The following is a 26,138-nucleotide window of genomic DNA, read 5'->3' on the forward strand; positions in this document are numbered from 1 at the left end:
TGTAGAGAGTAAATTTATGGCTTGATTTATGTGCTTGATTTATGCTCAGTTCTAAAGTTGGATTTGAAAAATTATCAAAAAGAATAAACACTCGAAGCTCTTTAATCATTCGTAGGAAAAAACTATAATAACAGTACCTGATTGTTTGTCAATAACTATTAGTGTCTAGTCTGGGTACCTAATTCTAACATGTCCTTACTTTTATAACTGATTAAAGCTGTGTGTAGATGTATCACACATGATGTTGGTCTAGAATTATATTTCTTTTTATTATGTTGTCGCATGTCACTTTATGATCTGTGTTGTTAGTAGCATGATAAGTCATGAAGCATATACACACACTTTAGAAGTGTATTTTCACTGAGGTTTAGGGTTTAGGAGCATTACAAATTCAAAGTGTTGTGAATCATTACATTCTAAATTATCACAATCAAACCCTGTTTATCTAACATGGACTTTGACCATATTTATATATCTTTATGTTGTTTATGCAAATCTCACTTTACATGTTGTTTCAGTGGCTTACAAGCTGTCCAAGAGGAAAGTTGATGAGAACTTGCATTTAGTGCGTAACATCCTTTTTTGAAAATGAACAAAGGTGAAAAATCAACAGATTAAGCGATCTTTTTATCTTTTTTCATATATGAAAGCTAAGTTTTTGTGGCTTCTGAATATTATGCAACAAGTATATTATTCTGTTAAAATATTCAACAAAGAATGTTAAGAATATTATGCAACAAGTATATTATTCTGTTAGAATATTCAACAAAGAATGTTATTTTTTTCTTAGTCACCTTTTGTGTTAACATGATCTTTTCGTGTATTTATATTTCAAATGTTTTGTTCGTTGGATATATTCTTGATAATACAAATTCTTTAAGAATATTCAAAACCATAAGAATATTCAAAACCATTATGCAAGAATAGTTTATTCTGTAAGAATATTATTGTTGTATTTTGATAGAATTGTAGCTAATTATTTATATGTTTAATGTGCATTTGTTACAAGTGTATCACTACAAAATAATTGGCAATGAATTTGTGATAGAAATGGCTTGAAGACCTGATGGGAAAGGCTTGAAGAATGAATTAAAGAATGATCACACTCACTGTTTAAGAATGTTGTTATTTTTTAAGAATTACACTTGTTACTTGGTATATTATTAGTTCAAGAATCGATTATTAGTTCAAGAATTGATTTTGTGTATTTTTTCAGAATGTATTTACTAGTTTATTTGGTATATTATTAGTTCAATAATCGATTTTGTGTATTCTTTAAGAATGTATTTACTAGTTTATGGTTGGCATTCTGTCATTCTGACAGAATAAAATCGAAAAATATATTTACTAGTTTATTGTTTGCATTTTATTATTCTGACAGAATAAAATCGAATTTTTAAATTTGAATTAAGTTAAAATATTCAAAATTTTAAAAATAAAGGAATTAATTATCCCTAAAAATCCGAAAATTTCCTTTTTTAATATAGGTTAATTGACTAAAATGCCCTTATGCTGAAATTTGTGTGATTATATGGTACATGTTATCCTATTCTAATATCATAGACCCTCATGTCATGACTTTTGATTCTATTCCATCCGGTGGTTGCTGGTATGTTTCTATCCTTATCTCGTTTTCCTATATCTGTTGTATGCTTATCTGTTGCACCTGTGGTTAGGTACGTTTTTAGTGAACTCCTTGCCTGCTTTGGTCTTATTTGACTCGGGGGCGAGTCGGTCCTTCGTATCTCAGACATTTAGTAGGGAGTTCAGTGCGCCAGTGGGCGAGTTAGAGTGTCCGTTGCGAGTGGCTATCGCCAACGAACACGTGGTTTCTGCTTCTTCAGTTTATCGAGGGTGTGACTTGGAGATTTTCGGGGTGTCATTTCCGATAGATTTGATTCCGATTCCCATGGGGGAGGTATGCGTGATTGTAGGCATGGATTGGCTCAGTCGATTCGGTGCCATGATCGACTGTGAGGGGCAGCGAGTAGTAGTTCGAACCCCAAGTGGGGGAGAACTGATTGTATATGGCGAGGGCACAAGAGTGGGATCAGGGTTTTGTTCAGCTGCCAGGGCACGACAGTACATTCAGCACGGGTGTGCAGGTTATCTAGCGTATGTGGTAGATACGCGAGCCAGGGATCAGATTTCGGTTTCCGACGTACCGGTGGTCAGGGAGTTCGCAGACGTATTCCCGGAGGAGTTACCAGGGATACCTCCAGAGAGGCAGGTCGACTTCAGGATCGACCTGGTGCCAGGTGCGGCCCCTATTGCTAAGGCGTCGTACCGATTGGCACCGCCAGAGATGCAGGAGCTGTCATCGCAGCTGCAGGAACTGCTGGGCAAGCAGTTCATTCGACCTAGCAGTTCTCCATGGGGAGCACCGATACTTTTCGTCCGGAAGAAGGACGGTTCGCACCGGATGTGTATCGATTACCGGGAGTTGAATAAGTTGACGGTGAAGAACCGTTATCCACTCCCGAGGATAGACGATCTCTTCGACCAGTTACAGGGTGCATCTTGGTTTTCCAAGATAGACTTGAGGTCTGGGTATCATCAGGTCAGGGTCAGAGAGGAGGACGTAGAGAAGACCGCGTCCCGAACTCGTTATGGACATTACGAGTTCGTGGTGATGCCGTTTGGGTTCACCAACGCGCCAGCGGTGTTCATGGACCTGATGAATCGGGTCTGTAGACCGATGCTTGATCGCTCGGTCATAGTGTTTATAGATGATATCTTGGTGTATTCCAAGACCCGAGAGCAGCATGAGGAACATCTGCGAGAGCTGTTGGGAGTTCTGAGACGGGAACGGCTGTACGCCAAGTTATCGAAGTGTGAGTTTTGGTTACGGGAGGTCCAGTTCCTCGGACATCTCGTTAACCAGGAGGGGATTTTGGTCGATCCTGCCAAAATCGAGGCGGTTATGCAGTGGGAGGTTCCGAAATCTCCCTCAGATATTAGGAGCTTTCTGGGGTTGGCAGGGTACTACCGGAGGTTCATACGGGACTTCTCCAATATTGCAGTGCCCCTCACTCGTCTGACAAGGAAGGGAGTGGATTTCCGATGGGGTCCCGAGCAGCAGAGGGCGTTTGAGACCCTCCGTCAGCATTTGTGCGAGGCTCCAGTATTGACACTCCCGGAGGGAGTCGAGGATTTTGTGGTGTTCTGTGATGCATCCATCACAGGTTTAGGGGCGGTCCTCATGCAGAGAGGACGAGTGATAGCCTACGCATCGCGGCAGCTGAAGCCGCATGAGACGAGATACCCTACGCATGACTTGGAACTGGGGGCGGTGGTGTTCGCCCTCAAGATATGGAGACACTACCTCTATGGGGTCCGTTGTACCATTTACACGGATCACAAGAGCTTGAGACATATCATGGATCAGCCGAACCTGAACATGAGGCAACGCAGGTGGCTGGACGTAGTCAAGGACTACGATTGTGAGATCCTTTACCATCCTGGTAAAGCGAATGTAGTCGCGGACGCTTTGAGCCGCAAGTCAGCGGGGTTTTCCACCCCAGCGGCATGTATGAGGATAGCGGTGGATTCTCCGCTGGTGAGTTTGATCAGAGATGCCCAGGTTGAGGGCATCCGCCCGGAAAATTGGAAGCTGGAGAGGATCAAGGGTGAAAACACCCGGTTTGTGCAGGATAGTCGGGGACTATTAACCCGATGCGGTCGGGTTTGGGTTCCAATGACGGGTGGGGTTAGGCAGACGGTTATGGAGGAGGCTCATAAGTCTCATTTCTCTATTCACCCGGGGGCTACCAAGATGTATCGGGATTTGAGTTTGAGTTATTGGTGGCCGTGCATGAAGCGGGAAATCGCTTGGTACGTTGAGAGGTGCTTGACCTGTAGGATGGTCAAGGCCGAGCAGCAGTGGCCGCATGGAAAGCTACAGCCCCTAGAGATTCCCATGTGGAAATGGGAACAGATCACGATGGATTTTATTACCAAATTACCGAAGACGGCAAAGGGGTTTGATGCTATATGGGTCATCGTGGATCGATTGACCAAGAGCGCCCATTTCTTGGCTATACGAGAGGGCTCATCGGCCGCGAAATTGGCCGAATTGTACGTTCGGGAGATCGTGTCTCGCCATGAAGTTCCTGTCTCCATTGTCTCTGATCGGGATGTCAGGTTTACCTCCCGCTTCTGGCAAAAGTTTCACGAGGAGCTGGGCACGCGATTGCACTTCAGCACAGCATTCCACCCGCAGACAGACGGCCAGAGCGAGCGGACTATTCAGACCCACGAGGACATGTTGCGGGCATGTGTCATTGATTTTGGTGGGAGTTGGGATTCTCACCTACCGCTTGCGGAGTTCGCCTACAACAACAACTATCATTCTAGCCTTGGCGCCCCGCCATTCGAGATGTTGTACGGGCGGAGATGTCGCACCCCGGTTTGTTGGGGCGAAGTTGGGCACAGGGTGATGGGTAGTACGGAGGTAGTCTTGCAGACTACCGAAAAGATCCAGCAGGTTAGACAGCGTTTGCAGACCGCTCAGAGTCGGCAGAAGAGTTATGCCGACAAACGCCGATCGGAGTTGGAGTTTCAGGTGGGTGACATGGTCCTCCTGAAGGTATCACCCTGGAAGGGTGTCATCAGATTCCGAAAGAGGGGCAAGCTAGGCCCCATGTTCATTGGTCCTTTTAGGGTTTTGGCCCGGGTGGGTCGGGTCGCCTATCGATTGGATCTCCCGACAGAGCTTAGCCAGATCCACAACACTTTCCATGTTTCTCAATTGAGGAAGTGTTTGGTGGACGAGTCAGCAGTAGTACCCATGGAGGATATTCAGGTTGATAGCAGCCTAAATTATATCGAGAGACTAGTTGCGATCTTAGATCGAAAGGCGAAGACCTTGAGGAACAAGGTGGTTCAGTTAGTGAAGGTGCAGTGGCAGCACCGGAAGGGTTCAAAGTGGACGTGGGAGTCCGAAGAGGAGATGCGGGGGCATTACCCGGAGTTGTTTTCAGATGCAGCAGCAGCAGACTTCGAGGACGAAGTCTGAGACAAGTGGGGGAGAATTGTAACGCCCCGTTCCTGGTACGTATTTAATTTGATTAAATGTTTCTTTTTGTAAGAGCTACTCGGCGAGTTGTAGCCCTAACTCGCCGAGTAGATGTCGAATTGGACGCGGGCTTTAAGTGATCTACTCGGCGAGTCCACGCCTGGACTCGGCGAGTAGGCCAGTCAGGAGGAAACCCTAATCCTTAGGGTTTGCACCCTATTTAAACGTCCTTATAGCCCCATCTCAGCCTCCATCATCCTCAGAGCATTCCTTATCGAAACCCTAGTCTCCATTGGTGAGTTTAAGTGATTGTTGCCTTGTGAAGGGACTTTTGGTGCACATTGGAGCAAGTGGAAGAAGGAAGGGGTTGAAGAGCTCAAGGAAGGGGACTTAGATCCAGAACACATTCATTTGTGGTCACCCATTCTGGTAATAAAGTTTCCATCTTGATTATTGATCTATTAGATCTTGTTTGTCCCTAAATTGTTGCTTTTAAGCCCTAAAACCCCAAATCCTTGGTAGAGAAACCTTATGGTTGGGCTATACTTCAGATCTGGACCCTCATTACCTTCTAGAGTTGTAAAGTCTCAGTTATGTTCGTGATTGAGGTCCCTCTTGAGCTTAGAACCCCATTAAGAGCTTAGTTTTGACATTTGGAGCCCTTAAAGCTATACATGCATGTAAAGTTTGCAACTTTACGTGATAAGCATGCCCTAGAGGCCTAGATCTGTGGTTTGGAGCCGCTGCATGGCTCAAACCAGGTCTGTATGGAAAAAGGACTGAATGAACTCGGCGAGTAGAACGCTGGACTCGGCGAGTCCTATGAACATAGCCGTGAACTCGGCGAGTTGGTTGAGCAACTCGGCGAGTTCGTTGAAGATTGCCTTGAACTCGGCGAGTTGTTAGAAGACTCAGCGAGTTGGCTAGGGTTTCTTCCAAATCTTGGCCACGTATGAACTCGACGAGTTAAAAAGGGAACTCGACGAGCCAATCAAGGATTTCACGACTTCTCGAGTTCAGGAAGGACTCGACGAGTCGGTGATCTGCACTCGACGAGTCGAGTCAACATAGACTGTTGACTTTGACTGTGGACTTTGACTTGGACCAAGGGTTGACCAGTTGACTTCTGATGGTTTCTGGTAATTGGGAGATTTATGAAAAAGGTTTGTATGGTACCTATAGGTGGTGGAGTTCGTGTTGGACCCAGGAGTTGAGCCTTCTTATTTCCGACGACAGTTGCGAGGTGAGTTATCCTCACTATACTAAGGGGTCTAAGGCACCAAGGCCGGCCCATTTGATATGATATCCTAGTAGTTGTATTATGTTGAGTATGAGTTAGTTATGCATGCTAGTTTGATACGCTAGAGGGTAGGTCTGTAGGACTACCTGTGATACTGATTGATTGTCTGCATGTGCATTATCTGTTACATGTTGATATGTTATGTGGGATGGGTTGAGGTTGTACTGCTCCGTGCGGTAGCCAACAAACCCTAGAGTATTCCAGATATGAGCTGAGGGCCCGATAGGCATTCCAGACTCATATTGAGGACTTTGGAGCATTCCAGATACGAGCTGAGGGCCCGATAGGCATTCCAGACTCGTACTGAGGGCTCGGTGTCATTCCAGATACGAGCTGAGGGCCCGGTAGGCATTCCAGACTCGTACTGAGGGCTCGGTGGCATTCCAGATACGAGCTGAGGGCCCGGTAGGCATTCCAGACTCGTACTGAGGGCTCGGTGGCAATCCCGATGTGAGTTGAGGGACCGGTAGGCATTCCAGACTCACACTGTGGGCCCAGGGGTATTCCAGTCTGTAAAGCTGTGGACCCGTTATGTGCTGTTCTGCTCAGTTTGTTATGATATGTCATGGTGTGACATGGTTATGTGGACTGTATGTGTATCGGTATTTTGGGGGTAACTCACTAAGCTTTCGGGCTTACAGTTTCAGTTTATTGTTTCAGGTACATCAGGGGATCGTAGAAAGGCGAAGGCATGATCGTACAGCTCCTCCTATTATGTTATGTTTCTGGGAAAACTCTGATATAAATGTATTTTGAAAACAAAGTTGTAATGTTTTGATAAATTCGACATGTTTTGAAAGTTTAAATTTGGCTTGAATTTTTGGGTGTTACATATTTGGTCTTTTTTTAAGAAATAAAGGGGTCAACTGGTAACTTCTTTGCCACTTCATTTAAGTGGTTGCTGACTGTGTGTTGTTAGTGTTTTTAATGATACAATACAGACATTACTTTATTCATCATTTCTCCTTAGACTCGATTGTATCTAATTCTTTCCTCAACCATGGTTGTCTACATTGTTGTGGATGTGCATTTCCAAGGTATCTTTGCCAAGTACCCCATACGATAAACCGACGTAATCAGAGGTTGCAAAATATTGATTTCACAGGAGAAAATGTGAGGAGCTCTATTACTGTCTTCATGATGTTGATTTTCCAAAAGGTTTGAGGTTCATTAGGAATGAGCTTGATTATGCGGAATTTATAACCATTGTGTATGAATATGGTTGTGAAATCCCTATATATGTAGACCATTTTGGTAATACTAACATACAGGAGTGGTTGGATGAAGAAATATAGGAAGTAGTAGATAATATCTAAGAAGAAGTAGTCGATGATATACAGGTTGATGTTCAAAAGGGTAAGACAAGGCATAGGGATGAAAATATCAACCCTTATTTTTCAAAAAGGATAATGCCCCAGACTATGAGATGGGTGAGAATATAGGACAAACTAAACATGTTGATCATGCTGACATGGTTGACAATGAAGCTGATGAAGTTGATGTTGTTGATGATTTGCCAAATATTTTCAATGAAGAACAATACTGGAAGGAAAAACAACCTATGTTAGGGTTGAGGTTTGAGAATCCTAAACAACTAAAGCACATGTTATGTAATTATACAGTTGGAAATGGTTATCAATTATGTTTTATGAAAAATGATAGTGGTTGTAGGCTACCATCACTACACCCACAATAGCTAACACCCCAAATAAACCAGTAAATGCAGTCATATTCTTCTTCATCACTGTTACCTCAGTCGTTACCTTCATATACGCATGTTGAAGTGAGAAAAAGTGGTTTATGAGGTCGCCAGTCATGTGTGACACATCCAACTGTCCAGTCCTGACATCATCGACTTTTTACTTTAGCACATCCATCTCCTTATGCACACTGTCCCTTAGCTCACATATGTCCCTATTGATTTCCTCCCTGATAAGGGAGACCTTTAGTTGCAGTTGGAGGAGTGTATGTATGTCCTATGGCCGAGCTCCATTTGAGCCATTCTCGTCGATGTGTTGGCAATCTTGGATGGACCAACTATGGCACAGAGAAGTAACAGAAGGCATTTTGACGTAGTTAGGGTAGGAAATGTTGTGTGGAATTAGCGCAACAAACTTTATGGTTTTGATCATTTTAGGAAACAGAGAGTTATTATATAGGGGACTTGTAACATCCGGTTTTCAGGTATTTACATTTTTGGTCCTTGTGTCAAGAATTGTTGCATTAGCCCGTACGCTGGGCATGCATGAGGAACGCCCATCATACTTGATCGAGACTTAGAATGCGGGACTCTCCCTAGTACGCTGGGTGTACATGTGGTACGTTGGGCGTACTAGCTCACACCTCAAACCATAAATTTTAGGGTTTGTCCCCTATTTAAACAACCGTATACCTCCCTTGGACCTTCCAGAGACAACCTCCACTCCTTCCAAACCCAAAAATCGTGTCACATCCTTGTGTGTGGAGATTTTGAAGCTTTTGGTGATTTTGGTGATTTCTTGTTGAAGAAGAAGGCCATTGAAGAAGGTGGTGGTGCATGCAAGCTTGTGGATCCAAAAACTACCTTGTGCATTTTTTGAAGGTTTAAAGTTCATACCTTGTTGATGTTCTTTCTAGATATCTTTAGATGGGTATTTATGAGCTTTTTGTCCCAAAGCTTGGACCTTTGTGAGTATGGGGTACTCCAGAGAGTTTTGATTGTCCTTTTAGATGTTTTAGAGTGTCTTGATTCATAAAAATGGTTGTTTGATCGTTTCCTTTGGCCCATGCATGAATTAAGTGACTTTGAGTGTTATAAAAGTTAGGATTTTATGTTTTGAGCCCTATCTAGCCATACAAAGGTTTAAAGTCAGTGACTTTATGGGTTAAGACATTCTAGAGTGGTCAGATCAAAAGTTGGAATAAGTGACTTAAAGGATTAAGACATAAAAGTTGGAGTTTTGGGACCAGGTAGAGTACGTTGGCCGTACTCCTGGCTACGCCCCGCGTAGCCAGGCCCGTCCCTGATTTCGTTGAGTCGAGATGTACGCCCGCATAGGAAGAGTACGCCCCGCGTACGTACTGAGAGGGTTGACTTATTGACTTTTGGTCAAAAGATTGAGGGTTTTGGACCATGGAAGGGCAAAATGGTCTTTTTGCCATTCAGGGGCGTGGTTGTGGTATTTGGACTTGTAAGTCGGGTTAATGACCTTAATTGTTTAGGGTTACTTATTGTGTTTATTAGGTGGAGTCTAGTTCCGGCAGTTCGGGTGTGAGTTCTATCAGTCATCAGTGTCAGGTGAGTCTCCTCACTTATTCTTACATGTGTGGTAGAATAGTTGTATATATTTATATGTGATGAACAACTAGGTCTAAGTGTTATTACTATGTATGTGTTGATTATATGTGTTGAGACTTCGGTAGTCTCCAGGGTTGCTGATAACCCACAGGACGTGTTGTTTGCACACTGAGACTTCGGGTAGTCTCCCGGGTTGCTCATAACCCATAATTGCTTATTTGTGTTGTGTTGTGTTTGTTATTTTGGGGAACTCACTAAACTTCGTGCTTACAGTTGTTGATTATATGTGTTTCAGGTATTTCTGAGGATCGCGGGAAAGCGAAGGTCTGATTGTACACACTCGCTGGGAGATTTTGTTACTAGGCATTATGTGGCACTTTGATATTGTAGTGATGATTTGTACTTGATACTTGTGATTTTCTGATGGTTTGGTTTATGAACAATATTTTGGGTAAATTACAAATGAAAATTTTGGTTTGAAATTTGAGGTGTTACAGGACTCGGGTAATGAACAATCGAAAGCTTGGAGGTTAAGATTGCATATTCAAAACGATGTCGTTTGCTCCATGTCAAAGTTGATGTGGCTTAATTTGTTGATGTGTTGTTATTGACCGGATAAAGAAGGTTCCGATGACTAAAATGATAGGTCACTAACAACTTTATTCCCTCGTAAAGCACGAAAATAATTTAAGGGACTGAATGGGCAAATTCAAAATATATATTGTTGGGCTAATGTGTCATTTTCCTTTTAAAAAATTATGTAGCTCACACCCTCGGTTAAAGAAAGTTTAGCAGGTAATATTAGTAATCATATAACTTGAATCCACAATAAATATATATATATATATATATATATATATATATATATATATATATATATATATATATATATATATATATATATATATATATATATATATATATATATATAATGGCAAACCAATGTCGCATCCGTTTTAGATAGGGACGACAATTTCCGACATTAACCGTGATACGACACGAACCCCATATGAAAAATGTAACATGTTTAGATTGAGTTTTTCTAACAAACCAACCCGCAACCTGACTATTCATTTATTATACAGGTCGTTTTCGGCTTTGCAAATAATTTCACGGGTTGATCCGTGAACCCATTAATTTTATTATATTAAAAAAATAAAAAATATATATTTATTAAATAAAGGAGAGAGTAAATACTAATAAGTAAAAATGTGATTCTTAGACTTTTTCTAAAGACCCAGACACCCGAATATGACTTACGAACCGAATTTGACCCACAAACTCGTATAATTAAACGAATTACACATGTTGGCCTGTTTATAACTAAGTTGGATTGAGGTTGAACAAGACGACACAAATATTTATATGAGTCATGTCCTAGTTGACCTTTTATGGCCCTCCGACCTCCAATCAACCAACATGAACATAACACGATTACGATCCCTAATTTTAAGGCTCATTGTATGAAAAATAAATCGTGAACACTAATAATATTTTAAGTGTGTCAAAATTTAAACCTTAGACATACGAAATTCCAGGTCCTAACCATTAAGTTTTCATAACGAGGCTTTTTAACTTATTTAAAGTAATAGATATTTGATTACTAGTCAAATTTATTTACATATATTAGTAAATGTATTGGTTTAGATATTATATTCTTAAAATTATACTATACATATTATTTTAGATATTATATTCTTAAAATTATATCATACATACTATTTTACATGATTACCAAATACTAATTATCAAGTTAATTAATAAAAAATAACTACAAAAGACAAATTAACAAATTTGATACAAATGATATTGGTATGAAACAAATATATATAGATCATTAAAATGACAGAAATGTAAGTATTATTTTATCAGATTGATCAATGTCTTATGATGGAAGGAGTGGTTTCTAGAAAACCATCACAGCTTTTCGGTACGGCCTGTACCAAGGAAGAAGGAACGGTGTTCCTGTCCCTCACCTCCGACCAACCCGGTGATGTCACTCGTTTTTTATTTTCTTCTTTGTTTCTTTTCCTCTACATGTTAGATAACCCGTAACACCCTGTTTCTTTCTCACTTCCTGTCGATACCACACATCCTCTCTAGTCAAATCCACTCAACCCCCTCCGTCTCTACCCCACTCGACTCCTTCACCCTTACACCCTCTATTCGGGTCAGGTCATGGGTAAAGTAAGTACTCAATGGTTATCTCAAATTAAAAATTCATTAGTTAGCAAATAACTCGTCGATACAAAAGTAAACCACAATAGAGAGAACCACCAAACTATTATTTCCAAACTCAGAAATCAATCATATTAATTGTCTAAACCCCAAAATGACACCTTGGAATTACATTTGCTAACAAAATATACTAATATAGTAACGCAGATATCAATCAAAATATGATTAATAATAGTAATAATTTAGTAATATTTGAAAAATGTTCAACTCTTCTTCTTTTGCTTTATGTTTTCGCTAGTTATGATACCATGCGAGCATGTAATGTATGTATGTATACTTTAATCAAGAAAATCATTTATTTTCTAAGAGTATATTTATTTGAAAAATGCACAAATCAGAGACTATTAGTCCCAATTGTGTTTATAGTTTGTATATCTTATGTGGTTTGATATACTTAATTCACTATAAACCGTGCTCTGATACCAATCAGTCACACCCCCAAACCAAGGATGGCGGAAATGTCCGGGGGTGGAGGACTTCATGTATAGTATCATAACAACAATTGTAATAGTAATTCAAGCAAACACAACCAACATATATATAATTGAAAAAGTTACATCATTGTATGAATTACATGTTTACGAATCAATTACAATATGTTGACAAAATATGAAATAGTAGACGCCTTAGCGTCCCATCCTCAAAAGCACTTGGTTACCTGTTTAATGATTTCCTGAGAATACAAGTTGTTTGAAAAAGTGTCAACACAAAGGTTGGTGAGTTCATAAGCTTTTGTTTGGTATTATTAAAAGCCTTTCGTTTGTAAAAGTAGTATTTGTGTTAGAAAATCCAATATTTTCCTTAATGTGTAAATGTAGTCTTAAAACCCAAAGACCGAAATGTACAAGTAATTTGTCATATTTATAGTAAAACAATGCAAGTTTAAATCGACATAAACTCGTTAAATTTTAATGAAGTTCCCGTAAATTCCAATGTTTATTAATACTTTATGTGAGTTTATTATAACCATACTATGACCAAGGTTGCCTAAAATGACGTTCTTCAGGCGTCGGAAATGTTATGACATTTGTCACCCCAGACCTATCGGTCTAACTGTTGCATGCAGTTTAGGTGTGGGTTTGTCAAACCCAATATAGATCTATACACAACTATCACGCTCTCCCTCAAGGAGACTCTGGTTACAATACATGACTTAATGGTAATTTGAAGTAAATGTCTCACAAAGTCATTAACGGAATTACGTGTTATGAAAACTTGGTACCGTATGGCCGTACCTTGCTTAATGAAAATATCCTTTGTATAAATGTACCCTTTTTAAATGTATGTGTTATGTAATGTATCATAAACTATACCTATTATAGTTTATCAACCAAGGGTAGTACGTAGTAATGTATGCAAACTATATTCAAAATAGTTTATTAAATGTTTGAATGTATCGGTTGTACTTTGATTATAATCACTTGTTATTCTTTATATTTTATATGTCCAAATCCATTTGTAAACTGATGTGTGTCTAAATATTAAGATAAAATGTCATATATTGCAATAACATATAATCACATAAAGATATACACCTTGCTCAACATGTTACAAGGTGAAATGAAATTGACAGCAACTTTTCGTTGAATACAGTTTCTGTTACGTTTCTTAGAAAATTTATAGAAAAATCATCAAAGCTCTAAATCCAAATCCGCAAATTCTGAGAGTTTGGAATATGAGTCTAGTTTGTTCGTAAATTTTATCATGATTTTTAGTGATCTCTAACAGAGGTGAAAATGTTCATAATCACAGACTGGTCCGGGTTTGCCTCTGAAATGACAGGCAGTTTTGTAAAAATCACCATAAATTGTAGAAAAATCATATGGAGATGTGCAAGTAGCCATTTTAAAGCTAAGAGTTTGAACTACTTGCACCTGTAACAGTTTTGAAAACTAAAATATTTAAGTTGACCAAAACAGTCCGTGATCGAAGTTCATCTTTTCTGATGTAATCTGATAGAAAAAGTTTAATTGTGTTTTTGATGATTTTACTTGTATTCCCCCCTTAAAACTTAAGAAAAATATGTAAATGTAGGGGTATGAACTCACCTTATGTGGTTTCAATAGATGAAAGTGAGAGAGAGGAAGTATTCAACCCAAGAACACTAAGAAGATGTCTTGATGATTCGAGAATCTAACACCGAATAAGATGGAATTTGTGTAAGATATCAATGATTTGAGTAGAATGGAGTGTAATAATTATATGAATGATGAAGATACTTACTAATTGAAGAAAGAAATCCCTGAAGAAAGCCTTGAAGTTCTTGAAGTTGAGAGAAAATATGAGAGAATTTTGGAGAGTGTCCTTTGGTTGCTAAGTGTAGAATGAAAGAACTTTATGGAGAATGAGGAGAGAGGATCAATCCTCCAGCTCTTAGAACGTGGGAAGAGCTGGAGATTGGGTGTAAAGGTCCACTAAGGAGACAAGGGGTAGTGGGAAAGAGTGGCTGATCATAGAGTGAGGTGGTGGTGGTTTGCTTTTGCCATAAATTAAGGAAAAGCAAATATTCCCTCAATAATTAGTTCAACCACTAATTCTTTTAATATATTTTTATAAAAACCCTGGAGATTTATATATTTTGGGGCCTTAGTTTATAAAATAAAGTTTTGGGTGAAAATCCCACGTTAAAATAATGAAAAACGGAGTTAAAACGAAGTCGTAGTCGAAAAACCGGTAAAAAGGGACCGTCTGCGAGACCCCTCGCATGGGGGCCGAAGATGCGAGGCTTCGGACCCTTGCATGCGAGGCTTCGGTCTGCTGGCTTCGGTCCTAGTCTCGTGAGAAGCCTCGGCTTCGGATCAGAGGCCTCGGATGGGAGGCTTCGGTCCTGAAGCTTCGGTTTCGGGTCCTTAAAGCTATTTTACTCGTTTTTACCCCGTTTCAAGCGGTTTTTGACCCGGTTAAGGGTCGAGATGACCCAAATGATTACAAAAAGTTAAAGTAACTTTTGAGAGAGATTTGGGAGAGATTTGGGAGAGATTCAAATAGAAAGAGATAGAGTGAAAACGATTTAGAGAGGTTTCGTTTGTGATTAATTTGAGTGTCCGGCTTCACAACGCAAGGTTCGTAAACCCCGTTAAACCGTGTTTTAGTGTCGTACACAATCCCGATGATTGTGCAATAGTGTTTTATCGCTTTGGTTCGTTGTTTAGCACTGTTAAGGCTAAGGAAAATCAAACACATGAACTTTCCAAATGATGATTTCTCATTAAAATAGCGAATTGTATAGTGATTACATAACGTAAACCCTAACATACAAGGGTTATTGGAGTTGACCGGTTTGACTTGTTGACTTTGTTTGACTTTGACTTGACCGAAATTTGACGGTTGTCACATCATCCCCCCGTTAGAAGGAATTTCGTCCCGAAATTTTCATTTTGACTGGGATTTCAAGAGTTTGGGAAGAGATGTGGATACTTTTGTTTCATCTGATCCTCGCGTTCCCAGGTGAATTTGGGTCCTCGTTTAGCGTTCCAACGGACCTTCACGATGGGAATACGACTTTGTTTCGTTCGTTTGATTTCCCGATCCATGATTTCGACTGGTTCCTCCACGAAGTGGAGATTTTCGTTAACTTCGATTTCGTCGAGTGGTATTACGAGTGTCTCATCAGACAAACACTTCTTTAGGTTCGACACGTGAAATATGGGATGTACTTTGTCGAGTTCCTGAGGTAATCGAAGTTTGTATGCTACTGACCCAATCCTAGCAAGGATTTCGAATGGCCCGATGTACCTTGGATTTAGTTTCCCGCGTTTGCCGAATCGTATCATTCCTTTCCAAGGGGAAACTTTTAGTAGTACACGATCACCCACCTGGAATTCCAAGGGTTTGCGTCGTTTGTCTGCGTAACTCTTTTGCCGATCGCGAGACGCTTTCAGTCTTTCTCGAATTTGAACGATCTTTTATGTGGGTTCCCTTATGATTTCAGGGCCAGTGAGGGTGCTATTAGAGACTTGCCCTCTAGCTAGCTGTGTATCCCCCACCTCAGCCCAACACAGGGGTGATCTGCATTTGCGACCGTAAAGAGCTTGGAATGGAGCGACTTTAATGCTAGTATGATAACTGTTATTGTAGGAGAATTCGATAAGCGGTAGATGGGTATCCCATGCTTTACCGAAGTCTATCACACAAGCTCTTAACATGTCTTCCAACGTTTGAATGGTTCGTTCGCTCTGTCCGTCGGTTTGTGGGTGGTAGGCCGTACTCATGTCAAGCCTAGTTCCCAATGATTTTTGTAGAGACTGCCAAAACCGTGAGGTAAATCTACTATCTCTATCGGAGATAATGGATATCGGCACACCATGGAGTCGTACAATCTCTCTGATGTACGTTCTAGTCAGCTTCTCCATCTTGTCGGTTTCTTTTATCGGTAGGAAGTGTGCTGATTTGGTCAATCTGTCTACGATTACCCATATGGTGTCAAGCCCGCCCGATGTCTTAGGCAGCTTGGTTATGAAGTCCATGGTTATTCGTTCCCACTTCCACTCAGGTATATCCGGCTGTTGTAATAGCCCGGATGGTTTCTGGTATTCGATTTTGACCTTGGCGCAAGTCAGACACTTGCTCACATAGGTAGCAATCTCAGCTTTCATGTTCGGCCACCAGTATAATTTCTTGAGGTCCAGATACATCTTATCTGACCCGGGATGGATGGAATATCGAGTCTTGTGTGCTTCATTCATGATGACGTCTCGGAGTCCACCGAACTTCGGTGTCCAGATTTGATTCATGAGATAACGTACTCCATCATCCTTGACTTCTAAGTTTTTATCCATTCCCCTTAATGTCTCTCCTGCCACCTTTTCTGGTTTCAAAGCTTCTAGTTGAGCTTCCTTGATTTGTATGGTCGTGTGGGAATGGATCGTCATTGTTAAGGATTTTACTCGGCGGCCCGAGTACTCCTTCCTGCTTAGAGCATCAACCACTACATTGGCCTTGCCCGGATGATAACGAATTTCGCACTCGTAGTCATTCAGCAACTCTACCCATCTCCTCTGTCGCATGTTGAGCTCTTTCTGATTGAGGATATGCTGAAGACTTTTGTGATCAGTGAAGATAGTGCATTTCGTGCCGTAGAGGTAGTGTCTCTAGATCTTCAAAGCGAATACCACTGCTCCTAATTCCAGGTCGTGCGTAGTATAATTAACCTCGTGCGTCTTAAGCTGTCTTGATGCATACGCGATAACCTTCCCTCTCTGCATGAGCACACATCCGAGGCCTTGATTCGAAGCATCACAGTACACTACGAAGTCCTCGGTTCCCTCTGGGAGAGACAAGATCGGTGCGCTGCATAGGGCTTGTTTTAACGTTTGGAAAGCAGTTTCTTGTTTATTTTCCCACTTGAATATCACACCTTTCTGCGTCAAGGTGGTGAGTGGTTTCGCAATCTTGGAGAAGTTTTGTATAAATCTTCGGTAGTAGCCAGCAAGCCCAAGGAATTGTCGAATTTCGGTTGGCGTCTTGGGTGCTGACCAATTCTCGATTGCCTTGATCTTGGAGGGATCCACATGTATGCCTTTCTCACTTACCACATGGCCAAGGAAATCCACTTCTCTAATCCAGAATTCACACTTAGAGAACTTAGCATAAAGCTTCTCCGCTCTTAGTGTCTCTAGCACTTGGCGTAGATGTAGGCGATGCTCTTCTTCGCTTCGCGAGTAGATCAAGATATCGTCGATGAATACGATTACAAACTTGTCTAGGTAGGGTCGACACACTCTATTCATTAGGTCCATGAATACCGCAGGTGCGTTTGTTAAACCGAAGGACATCACCACAAACTCGTAGTGCCCATAGCGAGTTCTGAATGCAGTTTTGGGAATATCTTCTTCTTGAACTCGTAGCTGATGGTAACCTGACCTTAGGTCGATCTTTGAGAAGAAATTTGCTCCTTGGAGTTGGTCGAAAAGGTCGTCGATTCGGGGTAGAGGATATCGGTTCTTGATGGTAAGTTTGTTTAGTTCCCGATAGTCGATGCACATGCGAAAGGATCCGTCCTTCTTCTTTACAAAAAGGACTGGTGCTCCCCAAGGTGAGAAGCTTGGTCTGATGAACCCTTTGCTCAAAAGCTCGTTCAACTGACTGGACAACTCTTGCATTTCTGTTGGTGCGAGGCGGTATGGAGCTCTGGCTATGGGGGTAGCTCCGGGTATTAAGTCAATTCTGAAATCGACTTGTCATGCGAGTGGTACACCAGGAAGATCTTCTGGGAACACATCCGGGAAGTTACACACTTCGGGGATGTCTTTGATGTCTTTCACGTCTTGTTTCTTGTCTACTACGTGGGCCAAGAAGGCGTGGTACTCCTTCCGGAGATACTTTTGGGCTTTGATGCATGAGATGATTTGTAAATTCGCACTAGGGTTGTCACCATAGATGAGAAGGGTTTCGTTATTTGGTAGATTGAGGCGAACGGCCCTTTCGTAACATAGAATGTCGGCACGGTGAGGAACTAACCAATCCATCCCGATGATTACGTCGAAGCTTTTTATGGTGACCGGCATCAGGTCAATTTTAAATGTATGGTTGTCTAGAGTGAGAGTACACTCTGAGTATATATCGCTAGTGCGTTCTACTTTCCCATTTGCCATTTCTACTACATAAGTATCCTTTAGTGATTGAGGATTTTGTTCAAGTAATTGTTTATATTGGTGGCTCACGAAACTCCTCTCCGCTCCACTATCGAATAGTACGCATGCATAAGAGTTATTGAGGAGAAACGTACCGGTAACCACCGCGGGATCCTCAACTGCTTCCCCATGTCCTATTGCCAGGATTCTTCCTACTCCACCAGCATTAGGGGCTTGTGCTTTGGGGCAGTTTCTTTTGAAGTGACCTGCGTCTCCACAGTTGTAGCAGGTTCGGGTTGCCCCCGTACTGGCGACTTGGTTGATTGGTCGAGTCGACGCTTTACAGAAACGAGCAGTGTGCCCCTTCCTGTCGCAGTTGTTACAGTGCATCTCCCTACAAGCACCATTGTGGTGAAAGTTGCACTTGTTGCACTTGGGTAGGGTTCCAGCATATGGCTTCGGTGGTGCAGTAGTGGCAGCATTAGTGGCAGCATGGACAGCAACAGTTTGTTGCTTCTTAACGGGGTCCTGTGCTGGTTGGCTCTTCTTTTGGTTCCAGAACTTCCTTTTGTTGTTTCCCCCTTTTGATTGATCAGTGGTGGTGGTTGTAGTATTATGACCGGCTCGGTGGTCAACAAGTTGTTGTGCCAGCTCCCTGGCACTGTCAAAAGTAGTTGGCCTTGAAGCCAGGACACTACTTTGCACTTGGGGAGACAGTCCCCAAAGGTATCGCTCCACCTTTTTCTCCTCCAGAGTAACCATTGTTGGGCAGAGGAGAGCCAATTCATTGAATCGGGTGGTGTAGGTTTCAAGGTCGGAGCCCGTCATCCTGAGGTTCCAAAGTTCTTGTTCCAGCTTTTGAATTTCACCTCTCGGGCAGTACTCCTTCATCATCAAGGTTTTTAGTTCTGGCCAGGATATGGAGCTAGCCACTTCGAGAGTAAGTGAATTAATCCGACAGTTCCACCAAGTAAGGGCCCGGCCGGTGAAAGTGAAGGATGCGAACTTAACTTTGCTCGCTTCGGGGCAAGAGCACACTTGAAAGACTACTTCAGTCTTTTCAAACCATTGCATTAAAGTGATGACTCCCCCGCTCCCATTGAAGTTGTCGGGTTTGCCATTGGTGAAGTCTTTGTAGGAACACTCTCTTGTACGTCACGTACTGTCTCCGTGGTTAGAGTTTGTAGCACCCGATCCAGAACCACCAGCTCCGTTTGTCCCTATCTGCGATATTGCGGCCGCTACGGCTGCTGTTACTGCAGCCTGGAACATCGCAGGATCAAACTGTGGAGGCAGCGGCGGAGGAGGTGTTGCTGTGTTGCCGGAAGGTATTGGTCTTCTCCTTGGCGGCATGGTTCTGTCATAAGTCGTAAACCAATGTACTTTTAGTAAAAGTATATTTATAGGAAGAGAAATCTTTTATACATAAAGTATATTATTACGTTGTTTTCCGGTATGTTTACGATACATACGATTTTATACTTTTAATTGACCCAATACATTGGGTTATGAGGTAAAATGAAAGTATAAAATATTTTATTTGAGTTTCCTTGTTTCCAAGTATATGACTGTTTGTAAAAGTTTCACATATACTAATTTAGTCGGGACATAATTAATATATTATATTTTAAAATGATCTTTATCGGTTACTTAATTAGTTGCAAAGTGCATACCAGTCATATGTGATTAAGATATAATAGTCCTTCGAATAGATGACCCTAACTCCAAAACCACAACCAAACAAGGACAGGAAGTGAAACAAAGATACATAAATTCTAAGTCTATAGCATCTTAGTTACATATGACCTTAGCGCATCCACTTAGCAGCTATTGATCTATAAATAAAGACCTATTTAATTCTCAGATAATTTATTATAGTAACACAAAATACTCCTATAGTATTTGTAAATGTTTAGTTTTGAGTTCTTAAAGTATCCTTTGTAGTGTGTTATTAGGTTTGTTAGATTTGTTGCCCATCCTGACCATCCCCCGGTATATGCAAGTCAATTCCTGGACAGATATAGTTGATCAGGCTATATCCTTCCCAGATTTAATCCACATATACTAAGGCATACTCAAAATGTTCAACTCTTCTTCTTTTGCTTTATGTTTTCGCTAGTTATGATACCATGCGAGCATGTAATGTATGTATGTATACTTTAATCAAGAAAATCATTTATTTTCTAAGAGTATATTTATTTGAAAAATGCACAAATCAGAGACTATTAGTCCCAATTGTGTTTATAGTTTGTATATCTTATGTGGTTTGATATACTTAATTCACTATAAACCGTGCTCTGATACCAATCAGTCACACCCCCAAACCAAGGATGGCGGAAATGTCCGGGGGTGGAGGACTTCATGTATAGTATCATAACAACAATTGTAATAGTAATTCAAGCAAACACAACCAACATATATATAATTGAAAAAGTTACATCATTGTATGAATTACATGTTTACGAATCAATTACAATATGTTGACAAAATATGAAATAGTAGACGCCTTAGCGTCCCATCCTCAAAAGCACTTGGTTACCTGTTTAATGATTTCCTGAGAATACAAGTTGTTTGAAAAAGTGTCAACACAAAGGTTGGTGAGTTCATAAGCTTTTGTTTGGTATTATTAAAAGCCTTTCGTTTGTAAAAGTAGTATTTGTGTTAGAAAATCCAATATTTTCCTTAATGTGTAAATGTAGTCTTAAAACCCAAAGACCGAAATGTACAAGTAATTTGTCATATTTATAGTAAAACAATGCAAGTTTAAATCGACATAAACTCGTTAAATTTTAATGAAGTTCCCATAAATTCCAATGTTTATTAATACTTTATGTGAGTTTATTATAACCATACTATGACCAAGGTTGCCTAAAACGACGTTCTTCAGGCGTCGGAAATGTTATGACATTTGTCACCCCAGACCTATCGGTCTAACTGTTGCATGCAGTTTAGGTGTGGGTTTGTCAAACCCAATATAGATCTATACACAACTATCACGCTCTCCCTTAAGGAGACTCTGGTTACAATACAGGACTTAATGGTAATTTGAAGTAAATGTCTCACAAAGTCATTAACGGAATTACGTGTTATGAAAACTTGGTACCGTATGGCCGTACCTTGCTTAATGAAAATATCCTTTGTATAAATGTACCCTTTTTAAATGTATGTGTTATGTAATGTATCATAAACTATACCTATTATAGTTTATCAACCAAGGGTAGTACGTAGTAATGTATGCAAACTATATTCAAAATAGTTTATTAAATGTTTGAATGTATCGGTTGTACTTTGATTATAATCACTTGTTATTCTTTATATTTTATATGTCCAAATCCATTTGTAAACTGATGTGTGTCTAAATATTAAGATAAAATGTCATATATTGCAATAACATATAATCACATAAAGATATACACCTTGCTCAACATGTTACAAGGTGAAATGAAATTGACAGCAACTTTTCGTTGAATACAGTTCTGTTACGTTTCTTAGAAAATTTATAGAAAAATCATCAAAGCTCTAAATCCAAATCCGCAAATTCTGGGAGTTTGGAATATGAGTCTAGTTTGTTCGTAAATTTTATCATGATTTTTAGTGATCTCTAACAGAGGTGAAAATGTTCATAATCACAGACTGGTCCGGGTTTGCCTCTGAAATGACAGGCAGTTTTGTAAAAATCACCATAAATTGTAGAAAAATCATATGGAGATGTTCAAGTAGCCATTTTAAAGCTAAGAGTTTGAACTACTTGCACCTATAACAGTTTTGAAAACTAAAATATTTAAGTTGACCAAAACAGTCCGTGATCGAAGTTCATCTTTTCTGATGTAATCTGATAGAAAAAGTTTAATTGTGTTTTTGATGATTTTACTTGTATTCCCCCCTTAAAACTTAAGAAAAACATGTAAATGTAGGGGTATGAACTCACCTTATGTGGTTTCAGTTGATGAAAGTGAGAGAGATGAAGTATTCAACCCAAGAACACTAAGAAGATGTCTTGATGATTCGAGAATCTAACACCGAATAAGATGGAATTTGTGTAAGATATCAATGATTTGAGTAGAATGGAGTGTAATAATTATATGAATGATGAAGATACTTACTAATTGAAGAAAGAAATCCCTGAAGAAAGCCTTGAAGTTCTTGAAGTTGAGAGAAAAGATGAGAGAATTTTGGAGAGTGTCCTTTGGTTGCTAAGTGTAGAATGAAAGAACTTTATGGAGAATAAGGAGAGAGGATCAATCCTCCAGCTCTTAGAACGTGGGAAGAGCTGGAGATTGGGTGTAAAGGTCCACTAAGGAGACAAGGGGTAGTGGGAAAGAGTGGCTGATCATAGAGTGAGGTGGTGGTGGTTTGCTTTTGCCATAAATTAAGGAAAAGCAAATATTCCCTCAATAATTAGTTCAACCACTAATTCTTTTAATATATTTTTATAAAAACCCTGGAGATTTATATATTTTGGGGCCTTAGTTTATAAAATAAAGTTTTGGGTGAAAATCCCACGTTAAAATAATGAAAAACGGAGTTAAAACGAAGTCGTAGTCGAAAAACCGGTAAAAAGGGGCCGTCTGCGAGACCCCTCGCATGGGGGCCGAAGATGCGAGGCTTCGGACCCTTGCATGCGAGGCTTCGGTCTTCTGGCTTCGGTCCTAGTCTCGTGAGAAGCCTCGGCTTCGGATCAGAGGCCTCGGATGGGAGGCTTCGGTCCTGAAGCTTCGGTTTCGGGTCCTTAAAGCTATTTTACTCGTTTTTACCCCGTTTCAAGCGGTTTTTGACCCGGTTAAGGGTCGAGATGACCCAAATGATTACAAAAAGTTAAAGTAACTTTTGAGAGAGATTTGGGAGAGATTTGGGAGAGATTTCAAATAGAAAGAGATAGAGTGAAAACGATTTAGAGAGGTTTCGTTTGTGATTAATTTGAGTGTCCGGCTTCACAACGCAAGGTTCGTAAACCCCGTTAAACCGTGTTTTAGTGTCGTACACAATCCCGATGATTGTGCAATAGTGTTTTATCGCTTTGGTTCGTTGTTTAGCACTGTTAAGGCTAAGGAAAATCAAACACATGAACTTTCCAAATGATGATTTCTCATTAAAATAGCGAATTGTATAGTGATTACATAACGTAAACCCTAACATACAAGGGTTATTGGAGTTGACCGGTTTGACTTGTTGACTTTGTTTGACTTTGACTTGACCGAAATTTGACGGTTGTCACATCATCCCCCCGTTAGAAGGAATTTCGTCCCGAAATTTTCATTTTGACTGGGATTTCAAGAGTTTGGGAAGAGATGTGGATACTTTTGTTTCATCTGATCCTCGCGTTCCCAGGTGAATTCGGGTCCTCGTTTACGTTCCAACGGACCTTCACGATGGGAATACGACTTTGTTTCGTTCGTTTGATTTCCCGATCCATGATTTCGACTAGTTCCTCCACGAAGTGGAGATTTTCGTTAACTTCGATTTCGTCGAGTGGTATTACGAGTGTCTCATCAGACAAACACTTCTTTAGGTTCGACACGTGAAATGTGGGATGTACTTTGTCGAGTTCCTGAGGTAATCGAAGTTTGTATGCTACTGGCCCAATCCTAGCAAGGATTTCGAATGGCCCGATGTACCTTGGATTTAGTTTCCCGCGTTTGCCGAATCGTATCATTCCTTTCCAAGGGGAAACTTTTAGTAGTACACGATCACCCACCTGGAATTCCAAGGGTTTGCGTCGTTTGTCTGCGTAACTCTTTTGCCGATCGCGAGACGCTTTCAGTCTTTCTCGAATTTGAACGATCTTTTATGTGGTTTCCCTTATGATTTCAGGGCCAGTGAGGGTGCTATTAGAGACTTGCCCTCTAGCTAGCTGTGTATCCCCCACCTCAGCCCAACACAGGGGTGATCTGCATTTGCGACCGTAAAGAGCTTGGAATGGAGCGACTTTGATGCTAGTATGATAGCTGTTATTGTAGGAGAATTCGATAAGCGTTAGATGGGTATCCCATGCTTTACCGAAGTCTATCACACAAGCTCTTAACATGTCTTCCAACGTTTGAATGGTTCGTTCGCTCTGTCCGTCGGTTTGTGGGTGGTAGGCCGTACTCATGTCAAGCCTAGTTCCCAATGATTTTTGTAGAGACTGCCAAAACCGTGAGGTAAATCTACTATCTCTATCGGAGATAATGGATATCGGCACACCATGGAGTCGTACAATCTCTCTGATGTACGTTCTAGTCAGCTTCTCCATCTTGTCGGTTTCTTTATCGGTAGGAAGTGTGTTGATTTGGTCAATCTGTCTATGATTACCCATATGGTGTCAAGCCCGCCCGATGTCTTAGGCAGCTTGGTTATGAAGTCCATGGTTATTCGTTCCCACTTCCACTCAGGTATATCCGGCTGTTGTAATAGCCCGGATGGTTTCTGGTATTCGATTTTGACCTTGGCGCAAGTCAGACACTTGCTCACATAGGTAGCAATCTCAGCTTTCATGTTCGGCCACCAGTATAATTTCTTGAGGTCCAGATACATCTTATCTGACCCGGGATGGATGGAATATCGAGTCTTGTGTGCTTCATTCATGATGACTTCTCGGAGTCCACCGAACTTCGGTGTCCAGATTTGATTCATGAGATAACGTACTCCATCATCCTTGACTTCTAAGTTTTTATCCATTCCCCTTAATGTCTCTCCTGCCACCTTTTCTGGTTTCAAAGCTTCTAGTTGAGCTTCCTTGATTTGTATGGTCGTGTGGGAATGGATCGTCATTGTTAAGGATTTTACTCGGCGGCCCGAGTACTCCTTCCTGCTTAGAGCATCAACCACTACATTGGCCTTGCCCGGATGATAACGAATTTCGCACTCGTAGTCATTCAGCAACTCTACCCATCTCCTCTGTCGCATGTTGAGCTCTTTCTGATTGAGGATATGCTGAAGACTTTTGTGATCAGTGAAGATAGTGCATTTCGTGCCGTAGAGGTAGTGTCTCCAGATCTTCAAAGCGAATACCACTGCTCCTAATTCCAGGTCGTGCGTAGTATAATTAACCTCGTGCGTCTTAAGCTGTCTTGATGCATACGCGATAACCTTCCCTCTCTGCATGAGCACACATCCGAGGCCTTGATTCGAAGCATCACAGTACACTACGAAGTCCTCGGTTCCCTCTGGGAGAGACAAGATCGGTGCGCTGCATAGGGCTTGTTTTAACGTTTGGAAAGCAGTTTCTTGTTTATTTTCCCACTTGAATATCACACCTTTCTGCGTCAAGGTGGTGAGTGGTTTCGCAATCTTGGAGAAGTTTTGTATAAATCTTCGGTAGTAGCCAGCAAGCCCAAGGAATTGTCGAATTTCGGTTGGCGTCTTGGGTGCTGACCAATTCTCGATTGCCTTGATCTTGGAGGGATCCACATGTATGCCTTTCTCACTTACCACATGGCCAAGGAAATCCACTTCTCTAATCCAGAATTCACACTTAGAGAACTTAGCATAAAGCTTCTCCGCTCTTAGTGTCTCTAGCACTTGGCGTAGATGTAGGCGATGCTCTTCTTCGCTTCGCGAGTAGATCAAGATATCGTCGATGAATACGATTACAAACTTGTCTAGGTAGGGTCGACACACTCTATTCATTAGGTCCATGAATACCGCAGGTGCGTTTGTTAAACCGAAGGACATCACCACAAACTCGTAGTGCCCATAGCGAGTTCTGAATGCAGTTTTGGGAATATCTTCTTCTTGAACTCGTAGCTGATGGTA

The sequence above is a fragment of the Lactuca virosa genome, chromosome 4, assembly GCF_052849685.1.
Source record: "Lactuca virosa cultivar CGN04683 chromosome 4, Lactuca_virosa_CGN04683_v6, whole genome shotgun sequence".
In the NCBI taxonomy this organism is placed as follows: Eukaryota; Viridiplantae; Streptophyta; class Magnoliopsida; order Asterales; family Asteraceae; genus Lactuca; species Lactuca virosa.